Source organism: Cervus canadensis, chromosome 4, assembly GCF_019320065.1.
Source record: "Cervus canadensis isolate Bull #8, Minnesota chromosome 4, ASM1932006v1, whole genome shotgun sequence".
In the NCBI taxonomy this organism is placed as follows: domain Eukaryota; kingdom Metazoa; phylum Chordata; class Mammalia; order Artiodactyla; family Cervidae; genus Cervus; species Cervus canadensis.
This window is the reverse complement of record NC_057389.1, coordinates 2465053-2482241: the sequence shown is the minus strand read 5'-3', so window position 1 is coordinate 2482241 and position 17189 is coordinate 2465053. Positions and strand designations below refer to the sequence as shown.

Below are 17189 nucleotides of genomic sequence, written 5' to 3'. Positions count from 1 at the left end.
TGCATTATTTTTTAGATTCTACCTACAAGTGATATCATATGATATTTGTCTTTCTGTCTGACTTACTTCACTTAGTATCATAATCTCTAGGTCCATCCATGTTGTTGCAAATGGTATTATTTCATCTTTTTATGTGTGAGTAACATTCCATTGTGTATAATACACCACACCTCCTTTATCCATTCCTCTGCCGGTGGAAGTGTAGGTTGCTTCCCTGTCTGGGCCGTTGTAAACACTGCTGCGATGAACAGCAGGGCGCATGTATCCTTTCAGACCATAATTTTCTCTGGATATATGCCCAGGAGTGGAATTGCAGGACTGCATGGTAATTCTATTTTTAGTTTTTAAAGGAGCATCTGTACTGTTCTTGGAGAAGGCAACGGCAGTCCACTCCAGGATTCTTGCCCGGAGAGTCCCGTGGACAGAGGAGCCTGGCGGGCCGCAGTCCCCGGGTCTCAAAGGGTCGGACACGACTGAGAGCTGAGCGTGCAGGCAAATCGCACTGCTCTCCACAGTGGCTGCACCAGTTCACACTGGGAGGTTAGCGTTCTTGTAAAGGAGGCCCCAAGGGCTCCCTCCCTCTGTGCCAGGACAGGACCCGGGGGTGCTGGCTGTGAACCAGGAAGGGGGCCCAACCGGAACGTGACCGTGCCAGCTCCCCATCTTGGTCCTCCCAGCCTCCAGAACCATGAGCCATATGTTTCTACTGTTTATGTAGGCTACCCAGCCTGGGATCTTTTGTTATAGAAGCTTGAATAGATTAAGACATGCCACACAGTGGTTTTTTTGCATCTGATTAATTCACCACACCTTTTAAATTTCTTTCAAAATTGCTTTGCTGTGTTTAACTCTTGATGCATAAAGAGACCAGGTCTTCTTTCCGGGATCAGAAGACATCTGCTGTTGGCTAACTGCATTGTGCTACTCGTGATTCTCACCGTGATGTTGGGTGACTGACTCTTTATACCTTCTGCATGTTTTTTTTCTCCCTAAGGAGTCCTGGATATGTCAGTGTATCATAGATCACAAGGGAAATTTACCAGTTGGATCTGCTTTGAAATTGGCTTTTTGGTGAAGCTATAAAAAAACAAAAAAAACAAAAAAAACAAACTGGGTCCTTCCTGTTTGCTCGCCTTCCTGAAGCCCAGATGTGTCAGCTTGAAGACCGTGGTTTGAAGCAATTGGACTTGAGAATGGAGGAGAATGATCTGGTAAGATAGGAAGCCAGGCTGGGGTGGTTCTGGCACAATGAAGAGAGAAGAACGGATCCTGTGGGCACAGACCCAGGTGCCACCTCCAGGCACAGCAGAGAGGCCAGGGACTGGGAGGCGGGTGGCTACTGACGGCCCGGGGCAAGGTGAGGGGGTGAGTGCGGGGCCGAGTCCTATGAGCAGATGCTTATGTGCAGGACAGAGGGCGTAGTGATAAAGGGGAGACAAACTCCCACTTGCTGAGTCCTTCAGATAGTTCTTTCTTGAGCGCTAAGCAACTTTTCATTCAACTGAATTGATTTTTTAGGAATTTATTAAGTGCCCACATTTGGCAGTCTTTCTGATAGCTGAAATATCTATTCTGTATCCTCAGAGTGCTCACAGTGGGATGTGTTATTTGTCCTCAGTAAACCTATGGACAGAAGTCTTTGTTAAACCAAACAGATTTAGTTTCATTTTGGAAAGATAAAGCTGATGAGACGGTCAGGGGACTCAAGGAAGGCTTTAGTGGTTCAGGTCGGGGGACGAAAGGAGGGACCAACAAAGAGAAGACTTGAGGAGGTGAGGTCCCTCCTTGAAGATAAAGCATTGTCGTTTTTTTTCGTGATGATTTCGGTATTTATCAGAGGCTTCACTCATGTAATGAGTGCTTCACTGTCAGCAGACATTTCCCCTTTCCCTCTTTGGCTCAGGTAGGCACAGGAGTCTGCGTGATGACAGAGGAAACCTTGAAGTCAGATAGGCATGTTATTTCCCAAGGTGTCTGAAAAACGTCATACAGGGGGGTTTGGAATGCAGGCAAACTGTCCTTATCTTCTTTACGCCTCTCGTTTTTGCTAGGAATCCTTGGAGAAGTGTGTACAACATTCTGTTTGACGTAAACAGCATGTGTCCCAAGTAAATCAACAACAGCTGTTTTAAACAGCAGCCTGTATCCCAAAATACCACGGTGAACCCGGGGCCGAGTCGCGTGCACGCCTGCGTTTCAGAGCACCCTGGCGGGGACCAGACTCTGACCGCTGTGGCCGTGGCCGCGGAGCTCACGCCGGCTGAGGGCTGGTGGCCTGTTTACCGGGGCGGCTGATCTCCGTGGGAAACTTCGGTGTCACCTCAGCGGTGCCACTCCCTTTCCTTCTGAGATGGGGCCTGTCTGCATCAGAAGACTCATGTCTCTGTGGCTGAAGCTTTCACCCAGAATCCCGGGGGTTTCTCTACACGGGCCAGAGATGCGGTTTAAATCTAGTTCGTCCCTTCAACAGGGCTCACTCCAGTGTTCTAAAAATATTCTGCACCTTCCTCCCTCTGAGAGTTCATGGTATAATATGGTGGGCTAATCATATTATCTGGCGTCACTAAGAAGATTTCAGTTCTGTGAAATACAGATTGTTTTCATCTTAGCACAGAGCCAGACACACTCTCAGTCTCCTGAATCGCCTGCCGCTGGTTGGGGTTCCTTTGGTAACTCTCGGGGTGCTGTTTGGGGCTTGCATATCAGGCCTCAGAGAGCAGGAGGGCATTCCCCCTCCAGCGCCTCACCCAGCTCCTCTGAACGAGGTGTCCCCTGCCGCAAGGCTGCAAGCCCAGCCCTCATCAGGCGGAGCCGCTCCTGCGGCTTCCGAGAGTCCGGTGCGTGTGTGTCTCGGGGCTCGGGGCGGCCTGACCCAGGCGGGCGACTCTCCCTGGGAGCCTCTATTTCACCTGTCTTGCAGGCTTGGAGAGGCTCGCTGTTTTACGTGACTGAAGCTGCCCCTGTTCTCTTGCCTAGTGGCTCCCTCCCTGCAGACATTCCGGGAAATAACTCACCTATCCAACTGACTTCAGTTTTCCTGGTTCATTATATATACTCCCACGCGTCCACTCAGGGCAATATTATATGTCTCTGTGACCCTCCTGCCCATCAGGATGGTGACCTTCAAAAAACCAGAAAATAATGAGGGTTGGCACAGTGCAGAGGAACGGGAATCTTGTGCACTGTTGGCGGGAGTGTCAGACGGGGCGGTTCTGGGTGAAGCAGGATGGCCATTCCTCAGGTATCAAGAGGAGAATCACTCTGTGATCTAATGACTTCACTTCTGGATAGATATACCTCAAGAATTGAAAGTACGATCTGGAAGAGATACCTGTATGCTTATACTCATTGCAGTATTATTCTATTATAATTGAATATTATGTTATAATAATATTATTTTTTTATTATATTATAATTACATTATTCTACTTAGCTATTACACAATAGCTAAAAGTGGGAAAATCCAAGGGCCCATCAACAAATGAATGAATATACAAAATGTGGTATGTATATACAATGTAATATGTTACAGCATGGATCAATCAATAACCTCAGATACGCAGATGACACCACCCTTATGGCAGAAAGCAAAGAAGAACTAAAGAGCCTCTTGATGAAAGTGAAAGAGAACAGTGAAAAAGTTGGCTTAAAAGTCAACATTCAGAAAGCTAAGATCATGGCATCCGGTCCCATCACTTCATGGCAAATAGATGGGAAACAGTGGAAACAGTGGCTGACTTTATTTTTCTGGGCTCCAAAATCACTGCAGATGGTGACTGCAGCCATGAAATTAAAAGACGCTTACTCCTTGGAAGGACAGTTATGACCAACCTAGACAGCATGTTAAAAAGCAGAGACATTACTTTGCCGACAAATGTCCATCTAGTCAAGGCTATGGTTTTTCCAGTGGTCATATATGGATGTGAGAGTTTGACTATAATGAAAGCTGAGTGCTGAAGAATTGATGCTTTTGAACTGTGGTGTTGGAGAAGACTCTTGAGAGTCCCTTGGACTGCAAGGAGATCCAACCAGTCCTTCCTAAAGGAAGTCAGTCCTGAGTGTTCATTGGAAGGACTGATGCTGAAGCTGAATCTCCAATACTTTGGCCATCTGATGCGAAGAGCTGACTCATTTGAAAAGCCCCTGATGCTGGGAAAGATTGAGGGCAGGAGGAGAAGGGGATGACAGAGAATGAGATGGTTGGATGGCATCACCGACTAGATGGACATGGGTTTGAGTGGACTCCGGGAGTTGGTGATGGACATGGAGGCCTGGCGTGCTGCGGTTCATGGGGTCACAGAGAGTCGGACACGACTGAGCGACTGAACTGACAGCATGGATTAAACTTGAGGACATTAACTAAGAGAAACAAGCCAGCCACGTGAAGGACAAACACCGCTTGAGTCTACTTATATGGGGTACTTAGAATAGTCGGATTTATAGAAACAGAAAATAAAATGGCAGTTGCCAGGGGCTCGAGGAAGGGGAAAATGCAGTGTTTTTGTTTAATGGGTGTAAAGTTTCAGGTTTGCAAGGTGGACAGAGTTCTGGAGATTGGATGCACAACCAGGTGAGTGAGCTTAACGCTATTGAAAAATGGTTAAGATGGTGAATTTTATGTATATTTTATCACAACTAGAAGTAAGAAAAGATTTTTAAAAAAGACCCTTATGACCAGTCTCAGTATCTCAGGGAGCTGCTAGAATTGAACTGATGCCCCACCTTCTCAGAGCGTCACGCCTGCTGACTTTGGACTGACCGTGGCTGGCCCACTGTCCTTACGTGCGGCCCCAGACTGAGGACAGACCCTCCCCAAGCTCCCTCACCCCGCCACTGACGGGCCGGGGGGCCCTGCCACTCTGGGCCAGGGCTTTGCACGCACCTCCGTTGGTCATAAATCCCCCAGAGCAGTCACTGGAAGGCATCGGTTTCTGTCACTTGTATCAGAGTTCCTCCCGTGCAGGGAAGAGTAAAGCGTGCAGTGATCAGCTGCTCCTCAAACCTCTCAAGCCACAGAAAGAATTTGAAAAACAAAATCACTTATTTATTTTAGAATACTTACTGTTAAAAAGACAGGAAGAAAGCTCACCAATTTCATTGCCTCTTGAAAGCCTTGCAGATAGGTAGGTGCCAACCATACCCACCTTTAAGGCACAGCTTAAATGCCAACCATCCTCTGAGTCCAAAGTGATCAATAACATCCCCTTTTGAATTCCCAAAGCATTTTATCTGAAACTCTCTTGAGATATTTTTACTTTTATCGATGCTTATCTGTCTTCCGTATAGACTCTGTACTACAAGCTCTCTTACTGTGGAGTGTCCCACAATGCTTGTGGCATGCATGATGTATATTTGCTGAATAGAAAATACAGAACTCTCTGAAAGAGTTATGCTAACTCTGCAAAAAAAAAAAAAAAAAGAATTGAAAATGGCAAAATTTCTAGCCCTGTAGCTCCCGGTTGGTGCAGATGGCTTTGGACAAGGGCTCTTTCTGGTTCTTCCAGATCAGCCTCCCCGGCAGCTGTGACTCGCGGGAAGCCTGACTCCAAGTGTGAAGCTGTTAATGAGACAGAAGCTGGTTTTGCCCACTCACCGAGGCCACCGTGGAATCTAATCAGCAAGCGCGGTCTTGACCAACATGTGAGAATTAGGGTTCACGTTCGTGCTAACATCGCCAGGGAGACCTTCCGAGGGAGGAAGGAGCCACACTGAGGGCAGAAACGGTGGTTTTGGCGGCGCCCGGGTGGGGAGGCGCGTCCGGCCCAGGAGAATTCGACTTAAGTCTTTCAAGTGAACAGCTAAGGAGGCGCCAGCTTGCAGAACTCGCTTCTGTCTGCGGGCGCTCCTGCTAACTCCTGCCGAAGGTCAGAGGAAGGACGGACTGTAAATGAAGGGAAAAGAAATGATTACCAACACTGCTGCGTTTCCCTGGGAAGTTAATTTCTATTCAGAATCGTCTTCACAGAAGAACTTAGAACACACAATAAAATCATCGGAAGCAGCATCCCGAGTGCTCTTTCTCTGAGAAAGTGGTCTTGACAAACCCGTCATGGAACTCTCCCCCGAGCAGGGCGTTCCTGGTCTTCTCTCCTTGTAACTGACGGGTCCTGCTCCCCCTGAACCCTTAGACTCAGCCGCCTTACCCCAGCCTTCTACCTGGATTCTCACGTTATTTCTCGGGGCCGACCAACGCGAGTGAGCGTGGAAGCCATGTCGTGTCCGCCTTCTGGTTTACTGTGCGATCTGGGGGCTTCCTAGGTGGTGCTAGCGGTCAAAAAACTCCTGCCAATGCAGGAGGCGTAAGAGCTGCGGGTTCGATTCCTGGGTGGGGAAGATCCCCTGGAGAAGGCCGTGGCAACCCACTCCAGTATCCTTGCCTGGAGAATCCCATGGACAGAGGAGCCTGGTGGGCTATAGTCCATCGGGTTGCAAAGAGTCAGATCTGACTGAACTGACTTCACACGCAGGCACTGTGTAATCTTGAACAATCAACGAGTATGTGGGTGAATCCCCAGAGCTGGCCGCTCTGAAGGCCCCTTCTCTGTGGCCTCTATATTCCCCCTGTATTAGCTAATGGGTGGGACTTACGTAGGCAAAATTTTCATTATTATTCAATATTTACTTGGGTGGCAATAATAAGGAAAGTACCGAACATATATTTAAGTAAATTTCTGCCCATGGGGACGTGCAGGGTAAATGCCAAGCAAAACGGTTACTGAGGAAACCCAGGGCTCAGTGGAGGAGGACCGGCCCTGGTCCCCCTGGGGTCCTCTCTGCAGAGGACCCAGGAGACACCAGCTTCCTTCTCATGGTCTCCACGCCCCTGCCATCAACCCAGCCCCTCTTTCACTCCCACGTCAGAAGTGCGTGTGTACTTGAGGGCTGGCTCTGGCTCTTCAGAATTCCTGATCCCTCTGTTTTGAACGGTTCTTGGGCTTTTCTACCAGAGATACTGTCTGACCCTACAGTGAGCTCCCCCAGTTGAGGGTGGGAACATTGACGTTGGAATGCAGCGTCACCTGAGCAGAAACTGACTGTGTGCTGGTTCAGGGCTAGAGAAGCATGCCCAGGTATGTCCTGGGTCTCACGTGTGATGTCTTGACATGGAAAATACAGAGGCCTTGGACCAGATTTATGTGGGAAATCCCATTTCCTCCTTTTTAATCTCTTCCCTCTCAAAATTTGATCTGATTCCTGAGAGTGAGATAGTAATCCTGGGATGCTCTACTCATTAATTTGTCTTTTGAGTAGCATTTAAAGAGCACCTACTATGTGTGGGTGAGTTTCTCTGTCTCTGAAGAGGCAGAATAGGGGAAATAGATACCGATATCGATATTGACCTAAGTATCGATACAGACACAGATGAATATGTGATTCCCGAGGCTGAGAAGTCCTGTGGCCTGCTGCCTGCAAGCTGCTTGCCCAGGAAAGCCAGTGGCTCACATCCCAGTCTGAGTCTGAAGGCCTGAGCGCCGAGATCGCCCGGTGGTGCAAGTCCCAGTGTGCAGCCCCGTGGCGCACCTCGCCCCTTCGGGCAGAGTGGATGCAGCGTGCTTCTGCCTGTTTGTTCTGTGGCCTCTCAGGGGGTGAGCTGATGCCCCCTACTCTGGGGAGACCAGTCTGCTTTCCTCCGTTTCACAGTTAAAGTGCTAATTTATTCTGGAAATCCTCTCACAGACACACCCAGAAGTAATATTGAATCCGAGATCCGGGCACGCTGTGGCCCCTTCAAGCTGACACCTAAAATGAAGCGTTGCAGCATGTCTCTGAGCTGGGTCGTTCATCAATACAAGCTGGGCCCTCGCCTCCGAGTGCAAAGCTGCTAAAATACTGTCTTCCTGGGAGCCTCCGCTGCCCTTTATTCTCCAGCCCTTGTTCGCCTCTTCACCTTTGCTTAACTTCTCCTCACCAGGCAGGCCGGCCCAGCTTGGGGTTACGGGGTGAGCTGGACTCCCAAGCCCCTGAGGCTTAACACAAGCTATTTCCTCTGGAGGGGATGGCCTCCCCACATTTGTGATTCTCATGCACGCTTACCCTTCCGTTTTGAGTTTAAGAGCTACCTCTTCTACTTATAAAGCCTCCCTTGATTTCTTCAGTCAAATTGGAAAGCTCCTCCTCTAATATATTCATAGCACTTTGTGTACAGACTCATAAGCTTGCTGAGAACTATGTCCCACCTCAAAACTGTCAGCTCTTTGATTGTGCTTTTTCTGCACACAGCCCCCTTCTGTCACTGATGAGTGTTGCCCACCGGTGCCCGTGGGGGGATGTTGGCCTTTGAGCAGGAGGTCCCCCCGCCGTTGTTGCTCAGTCACTAAGTTGTGTCTGACGCTTTACCACCCGTGGATTGTAGCACGCCAGGCTCCCCTATCTGCACACTGTCCTTTAAAAACAACAACAACTCTAAGCCCTTGGAGGATTCAGTTCAGTTCAGTTCATTCACTCAGTCGTGTCCGACTCTTTGTGACCCCATGAATTGCAGCTCGCCAGGCCTCCCTGTCCATCGCCAACTCCAGGAGTCCACCCAAACCCATGCCCATCAAGTCGGTGATGCCATCCAACCATCTCATCCCCCGTCTTCCCCTTCTCCTCCTGCCCCCAATCCCTCCCAGCATCAAGGTCTTTTCCAATGAGTCAACTCTTCACATCAGGTGGCCAAAGTACTGGAGTTTCAGCTTCAACATCAGACCTTCCAATGAACACCCAGGACTGATCTCCTTTAGGAAGGACTGGTTGGATCTCCTTGCAGTCCAAGGGACTCTCAAGAGTTCTCTCCAACACCACAGATCAAAAGCATCAATTCTTCGGCACTCAGCTTTCTTCATAGTCCAACTCTCACATCCATACATGACGAATGGGAAAACCATTGCCTTGACTAGATGGACCTTTGTTGGCAAAGTAATGTCTCTGCTTTTTAGTATGCTGTCTAGGTTGGTCATAGAGACCACATATTTTTATTTCTCTATCCCTTTTACTTTTCCTGATGGGTTGGTAGGTTCTCAACACACGTTTGATGGTTGACTAAAGGTATAATCAAAAGTAGAAAATGGTTAATACCCTAAGAGGGGTTCTGGTGAGTGGCATCTGTCTTTCACTGAACACGCATTCTGTATTCGGCATTGTGCCACGCCCCGTACGATCATCATCTCCTTGTTACCTCCTGGGCTGCAGATGGGGAACCTGAATGTGGAGAGGCTGGCTGGCTGGCCTGGTGTGACAGGGCTGAACGTGTCGGCCTGAGGCTGGGGCTCAGGTCTGCCTGCTTGCTCCTAACTGCCGTGTGGTATTATCCTCCCTGTGCCTGAGCTGACCCAGGAAAGGCAGCCTGTGGCTTAGAATGGTATGGCTCTTTTTAAAAGCAGCCATCAAACCCATGTGAACGGGTTTGCCCATTATTTCCGAGTCTGCCCGACAACCTCAGACGATGGTTTTAGGAGGAACGGAAGCTTAGCGCTGAAGGAGCCCTGAGCAGGGATTGCGTCTTCTTCAGAAGCTAGGTCCCTGCGTATGCCCAGTGCTTAATTAACACCCAGTCAAACTCAAATCTCATGTGACTGTGGAAATTAAAGTTCTCCACAGTGAACTCTGAGGGACTTTGTCAACAGGAGATAACTCTCTTCCAAGATAATGACCGAATTTAATCTCACAGAAGCACAATAAAGGCCATCCTCCCTCCTGCCGGCCAGGAGCTGCTGCGCTGACGTGTGATGCTGAGGGGCTGGGTGAGCTCCGGGGTCCTGGCATGCAGGATGGGGGGGAGGGCAGGACGGAGAGCAGGCCATTCCGGGACGGGGCGTCCAGGCCTCTGCGCAGACGCAGCTCGGTAAAAGGCTCATGCAGCGTGATATTTGAAGTCTTATAGGCATTTCTGAATGTATTCATTTGATTTTTTTTCATATGCCTAATTGGCATTTTTAAAATTAGTTCATTTGTAATTGGGGGATAATTGCTTTACAATGCTGCGCTGGTTTCTGCCATCCATCAGCATGAACCAGCCATGGGTATGCCCCGTCCCTGCCCTCTGGAGCCTCCCTCCCACCTCCCACCTCACCCACCCCCCTGGTGATGCTCCCTGCATCACACAGCAAAGCCCCGCTGGCTGTTCTCCATATGGTGACGGATACGTTTCAATGCTGTTCTCGCAATTCATCCCATTCTGATTTTTTAACCTCTTTTTTTTTAATGCTTACGTCCCTCTTTCTCAACTCCTGGGAATTGGTTTCCCCTCTGGACAAGATAAAAGATGTAACATTTCTCTTCATATCCCAGTCTAGAAACACTTGAGCCGGAACATTTACTGTCTGTGACGGACGGAGTACGGAGAAGTCAGCTCATGACTGAGTTCCTAGATCCTTCTGAACTGACTTGAAAGTTTTTGTTTTCATCTCACATGGACTCTGCTACAAGCCGACTTCGGATGAATTTTTTTTTCTTGCTCCCCCTTCTCTCCCACTGACAGCGACCAGGATTTCCAAGGCCCACGAGTGCCCTGTTCGTGGCCCAGGGACTGTGTGGACGTGGAAGGGAGGGTGCGTGGTCGGCTGCCCCACGGGGTCTTTGCGGGTCCTCAAGAGTGCTGCTGAGGGCTTGCTGGCTGCTGATATTCAGGCCTTTTTACCAGGGAGGGGTCGGGAACGGGCAAACGAGCCGACGTGGTGTGGGCAGGCTGGCCCCACGCTTTGTGCATAACGACTCTGTAACCGCTGAGGTCACCGAGAGCTCTGTGCGTGCGAGTCCCGAGGGGCCCGCTTGGTCAGGGGCGGCTGTGTGCGGCGCCCGTGTATGATCTCCACCGGGAACGCCCTGGCGCACTGGGGCGGCGCCGTGGTTATGTGCTATGAGGTCACGTCACGGCTGCCAAGCCAGCCGGGAGAGAAGACACGTGTCTGCACTTCCTACGGCTCCTTGAGTCTCCTTCCAGCCTCTTCGCTCGCACTTGCCTGCCCTGGGTTCAGCAAGCCGTGTGGACGGCAAGGCAGCTGGCGTGGTGAACAGGGTCAGTGAGACAGAGGGTCTGTAGGAGCCTTCCCTTTAGACAGAGCTTCATTGCAAAATCTTGTTTCTAATTTTCCCAACTCCCCTCTCAACCAGGCCTGGCCCTCCAAGGGCACCCAAGGTGAAGCAAGCAGGCCGGGCTCTGTTGGTCATTTCCGCGCATGCGGGCCTCTGTGGTCGTCCCTGCAGCTGGAGGAGGCTTACCGTCCTGTCACTATTCTTGAAGTTGACGGGAGCTGGGTCAGGCCTTTGGCTGCCAAGGCAGGGACCCAGAGCTGACCCACACTTGGGCCTAAAGGAAGGATGCTGTAACCATGGATTGGAAGCCAGCTCCACTTGCACTCAATACCCCTCGCTGGGGGGAGGGTATGCAGAAATGGACAGCAGCAACGCCCAGAGGGCCAGGCTCACCAGACCTCTGCTGGCCAACCACGATCACCCTGCTCTGACCTCTGGAAATTACACGGTGCTGCATGCTCTTGATTCAGGGTACGGATTCTGAGGGAAGGTGGCCAAGAAACCATGCCTTGAGACTTGTATCATCACCATTTTATTAGTTTCTTTCCTTCTAATCCATCATGCAATCCAAGAGTGCATTCAAACAATTTGGGCTGGAGGAGCCCATGACATCGAAGGACGCGATATTAACAACAGACATGATTACCAAGAACAGCAGGAAGGAATCCAGAAGGACTGCAGAACTGTGTGCAACCGTCTGAAAGGGCTGTGGGAGGAGACTTGAGGCTGTGGTACGTGGCCAAGATAGGCTCCAAGAAAAAGTCGCTAAAGCTGGGTCTTAGCAAACGTGCCAGATTTGAGCTGGGAGGGAAGGACATCCCAGGAGCCAAGAACAAAGGGAAGGCTGCAGGAAGTTTTGATTCAGTGCTAAAGAGACTGGTACAGATCCAAGCCTTGGAAAGGCAGGCGGTGCCCGTCTTTAATCATAGACTGATTTCCTGAGGGCACCCTTGTTCAAGGCAAAGCAGCTGTGACTTTCTCACATCCGGGGTCCCCCAGGCGATCCTTTGAGGTCACCACGCAGCCGTGAGGCGGGAATGCTGGGGTGTGTCCCTGCAGCCACAGGCTCTCGGCGCGTCTCTCTTAACCACGTGGTGTTCCCGCCCCGCTTGTAACCCCTTTGAAGCTCCAAAACACAGGTGTGCTTTTGTTTTGATTACAAACTCGGAGAGAGCTTCTGGTGGGACCTTTTGAATCCCGAGAGCTGGCGCTTCTGCAGCTGCTCGGATCCTTCCAAGAGCTGAGGTCTGAGCCGCAGGCAGAGGGGAGGCTTTGGCTTCAGAGGTTCAGGCGGGGGTGCCTTCTCCACTCTTGCTCCCCCCACCTTGGAAGCAGAGGCTTCTGGTCTCTTTTGCAGACAATCGCCAATGGCCCGGCCATGCCAAGCACTGACAGGAAGGCGCGGCTGCTTTCAGCTGAGCATTAGCCCTAATGGGCTTGGCAGGATTTTACGACAATCTAAACAAAGCGGGGTAAAAGTTTCCATGGGGGCGGCCGGGGTGGCTGCCTGAGCCCAGATCACGGGCTGCGCCGTGCAGCCTGGGCGCAGAGCCGCCCCACGGCCGGATGCCCAGGGTCTGAGCCGGAGGGAAATCAGGACTGGCTCTATCAGCGAAAGCCGCCTGCGATGCAGGCTGAGAGTCTGAACTTGCACGCGGCACCCGAGGATAAGGTGTTTTGTGTGGTGATGAGTTCCTCCCTCCGGCTCTGCAGGCTCGGGGGAACTTCTCAAGGGAGGGCGGTGGGGAGACGGGTGTGGGGTGGTGCCTCGGTGGGACTGTGGAGGGCGCGCTCCTCTTTGGGGGACTGAGGTTTTTCTTTTTAACAAGTAATTTATTTAACATTTTAGAGATTGAAAAGAGATCAACATAAGAAAAGAGAACAGATACAATTACTGGGTAGGGAAGGAGGCTTCAGTGATTTTTGTTTGGTTGGTTGTTTAAACTTAAGTTGGCGTTAGCTGACTAGCGATGTTGTGGATAGTGAAGGGGCTCACCACACGCATACCTGTATCCGTTCTCCTCCAAACTCCCCTCCCTCCTTTGGCACCCATTTGGGTCCAGCGTTCAGATACCTAAGAGCAGGTATCAGAGGTCAGGAAAGACAGAACTTTGACCAGGTTGGGTATAGAGTTTTTAATGAAACTGGAATAACGTATAATGTATCTTCTTCCTTTTTTTCTTCAGATTTTTAAAAACCTTTTTATTTTGAGATAATTTTCAACTCAGAAGAGTTGGGAAGACAGGACAGAGAATTCCCACCCACCCAGTTTCTCCTTCTGTTAACGCGTTACCTAACCATAGAACAGTAATTAAAGCTAAGACATTGGCACTGGGGCAGGGCTATTAACTACAGACTTGATTCAGGTGTCACCCATTTTCCCGTGAATGTCATATTCTAGGACCTGCCCTGGGTCCCGCGCTGTATTCGCTCGGGTCTCCCTTCGGCATCTTCAGTCCTTGACCAGTCTTTGCTTTCTCTGTCGCCTGGTTTGACACCTGGGTGGAGGGCTGGTCCTGGATTTGGTGGGAAGCCCCGGAGTTCGTGTTTGGCTCGTGTGTCCTCAGGGTTAGTAAGAGGTGGTGCCTTCCACGGCAGGCATGCTGTGGGGGCGATGCACGCGTCTTGGTGATCACATTAGGGGCACACACGTCAGAATGCCCTTTCTGATTACACTGTTTATACAATCTTGTGGGCATTTTCCCTCTGCAGTGATCAGGAAGTACTAGCTAGCTTCGCTGTGTCGGGCGGCACCGCCCCGAGCCTCTGGAGCACCTCCAGGAAAGGACCACAGCCCTCACTTGTGGGCACCGGCGCTGCCCACCTCTCTCCTCGGGGGAGGACTCTGCCCCGGCTGCGCGGGACCCCCACCCGCAGGCTGCAGACGCCGCCGCCGCGGCGAGGCGGTTGCTCCGTCCGCGACCCCAAGGGGGTCTCTGGCGGAAGGCAGAGCGAATCCCACCGCAGTGGACAGCACATCTTCAGCGGGGACCCGGCGGGGTCCTGGGGTGCCCGGGGTCGGGGAGGAGGAAAATTGGACACACCCTCCATCCAGAAATTTCCTTTCTCGAGGGTACCTGCCTGCTCTTCACTTCAGCAAAGTTCCTCATTAACATGACCCTGCTGAATCCGGAGATTTGGTCCCAGATTATCTAATCATCCTCTGTCTTCCTGGAGTGGATAAACTGATATATGCTGGGGAAGCTTTGGTAAATTTACATTTCTTTTAATATGCATTGGGCACAGATGGTTACCAGGTTGTCTGCGATCCATAAGTCTTCTTTCATCAAGGGCTGATCAAAATTTAGTGTGAGCAGGTTTAAAGGGACAAGCTTCTAGGCTTGGAAATGCACGTATAAATACACATGTTGTGGAGTGGCTCCATTGTTAATGAAAGAAAAATGATCCATGTCCTCTTCCGGGATAACGGAGTCTCTGAATATATTTATTTCAAGATTTAGGTGCTGGGGGGAACTAGCCACAAATCACGGAGCAACCGTTAACGAGCCTCTGTCCCTACCTGTTAAGCTTATTAACTGCCTGTTCCCTACAGTGCTATTTCCCACCTGGGGCAACACAACGGCTGCTTCGGCGACTCAGCGGCTGAAGAACACAGAAGTTCATCAAAGGCACGGGAGGGCCTGGAAATGCAATCAGGAGACGTGTGCCGGCTGAGATTACTGGGGCAGTGGGAGGCGGCCGGGGGCAAGGATCTGGTGCTGAGCTGAGATGTAGCTAATTAAATTCGGCTGTCCTTTACTCTGTCTTGCTCCGTGTAAGCCGAGGACGTGAACGGTACCGTCCCTGCCCTCAAGGAACCCGCATGCTCATCGGGTGGGCAAGCTCCATGGAACTGAATCCATGGATTCTTCTGGGAGGTGGGTTGGGGTCAGCGATGCTGAGGCTACGTGAGTAAGTGCAAAGTCACAAAAAGGAGTGGAAAGGGCCCTTAGCTGGGGCAGAGGAGACTTCGGTTTTACTCCCATTCTGCCACGTGACTGGGGCCTTGCTGTTCATTTTCTTCATCTCAGTTTCCCTCTGAAGAGTTTGAACTTGGTCATTGCTAAAAAAATATATTCATGAGATGCACTTTTATGTATCCAGGAGACAGGAGTAGGGATGGACAATTGCTTAGAGGGAGGGAGCCTTCATCTGAGCATTTAGTGAAGTGTAGGCTTCAGCTCCTGGAGAGGAGGCAGGAGACCTGGGCTTGGAGGCGGGTGTGTGTCTGCAGAGGGCCTGGCCCGCCCTGGGCCTCGAGCCGAGCATGAGGAGGGTGGACAGTGGGCAGAGGCAGGGAGAAGGGCAGACTCAGCTCGGGGGGTGGGCAGTGCAGAGAGCACTGCTGGACCTAGCGCTGTGCTCCTTGACCCCTGTGTTTCAGGGGCCTTCGCAACGGTGATTTTCCCACTTTAGGGCAAGGTTCTTTCTGCCAAGAGCAGCAGCAGTCTTTTTAATGTAATTTGAAGGTAAAGATAAACACCAAAAACAAAAAAGCGTTGGCTCTATGATTGATTAACGGAATCATCTCAAATTTAGCAAATTGCTTCAATAAAGGCAGACACGAAACTGCATCAGCGTGCCTCCGTATGTTAATTACGGCTATTTTTCCTTGTTTTTCTTTGGCCGCCAGAGCCAGGCCCCATCTATCACTGGGTTTCCGGCGTCATGATCAATTGACTGTGCCGTAAACAGCATGTTGTACATGTGGCAAGTGATAACATCATTTAACTCGACAGGGTAAGCCTTTCCCTCTTTCTCATCCTTCCAGCTCCTCAGAAGAGAAGAAGGACAGCCTTGAATTAATTCTTTGCTTATTGAATCAAGCAAGCATTTTTTTTCTTTTTTCGGATCCTACCAGGGTAGAGAAGCAGGCCCAGCAGTTCCACCACAGAACCTGATCCGTGAGGATGGGACTCCACAAAGGACCGTCTGTACCCTAGAACACAGCACCGTGCCAGGTGCGTGGCGGGCACTCGGCTTTCTGTACGTAACCAGATCACCACTCCTGCATCTAGTGTCCCTGAAAGGCGGTAGATTTCACACGTGTGTGCTCAGGTGCATCCAGCTCATTCGAGACCCCGTGGACTGCAGCCCGCCAGGCTCCCCTGTCCCTGGGATCTCCCAGGCACGGACACTGGAGTGGGTGCCATTTCCTCCTCCAGGGGATCTTCCTGACTCAGGGATCGAGCCCCTGTCTCCTGAGTCTCCTGCAGGCAGGCAGGTTCTGAGTTACTGTGCCACCTGGGAAGTCCCAGTATATTTTACAGAGAATTAATATGCATCAGTGTGCTGGGGCTTTTTCCAATGGGTCAGCCAAAGTATTGGAGTTTCAGCTTCAGCATCAGTCCTTCCAATGAATATTCAGGACTGATTTCCTTTAGGATGGACTGGTTGGATCTCCTTGCAGTCCAAGGGACTCTCAAGAGTCTTCTCCAACACCACAGTTCAAAAGCATCAATTCTTCAGTGCTCAGCCTTCTTTATGGTCCAGCTCTCACATCCATACATGACTACAGGGAAAACCATAGCCTTGATTATAGCCTGTGTGCTTACCAAGACTCAATTGCATTTATTTCCAAATCCCATCCATCTAGTTATGCTTCAGATTATAATTATAGAATTTAAATAAGTATTACAAGACTGATAATACATGTAAGGAAAGAGAGTTGTTTTTTTTTTTTTCCTATGAAAAATAAATTGAATGTTCTGGAGAAGCTCAGTAAAGTCAAGTGCTTAAATAGTCTATGTAAAATCAGTGGGTAAGATACCTGTAAATGATTGAAAAGAAGTAAACATCTAGAACAAATGCACTTTCAACTTTAAACAAACTAAATCTGGAAATAATTGGAGATGTATGAGTTGTCCGAGTGTGCTTGATTCAAGGAAACAACATGTAACTCCAGCTGGCAAAGACCCACTCACAGAAAGTACAAACAATTTCAAGGGAAAAGACGTATTTAAGCCATGTATGTGTTATTTTTTGAAAATGGTTTGCTGCTTTCATTAACTTTTTACACTTAACCAGTTACCTGTTCTTCGTGATTGGTAGGTAGCATAAGAAAGTGAAAGTGAAAGTCGCTCAGTCATATCTGATATTTGCGACCCCATGGACTGTCCATGGGATTCTCCGGGCCAGAATACTGGAGTGGGTAGCCTTTCCCTTCTCCAGAGGAT

At 50.1% G+C, this 17189-nt stretch overlaps 1 long non-coding RNA gene across 1 annotated transcript; it reads left to right on the top strand.

Annotated features, from left to right (window-relative positions):
• Nucleotides 1-455: 455 nt before the first annotated feature.
• Nucleotides 456-16344, top strand: LOC122439465. The gene is made up of 3 exons (XR_006268867.1): nt 456-1211; nt 15647-15753; nt 15875-16344. It is a non-coding gene; the product is annotated as an uncharacterized LOC122439465 (long non-coding RNA).
• The last annotated feature ends 845 nt before the right edge of the window (nt 16345-17189 follow it).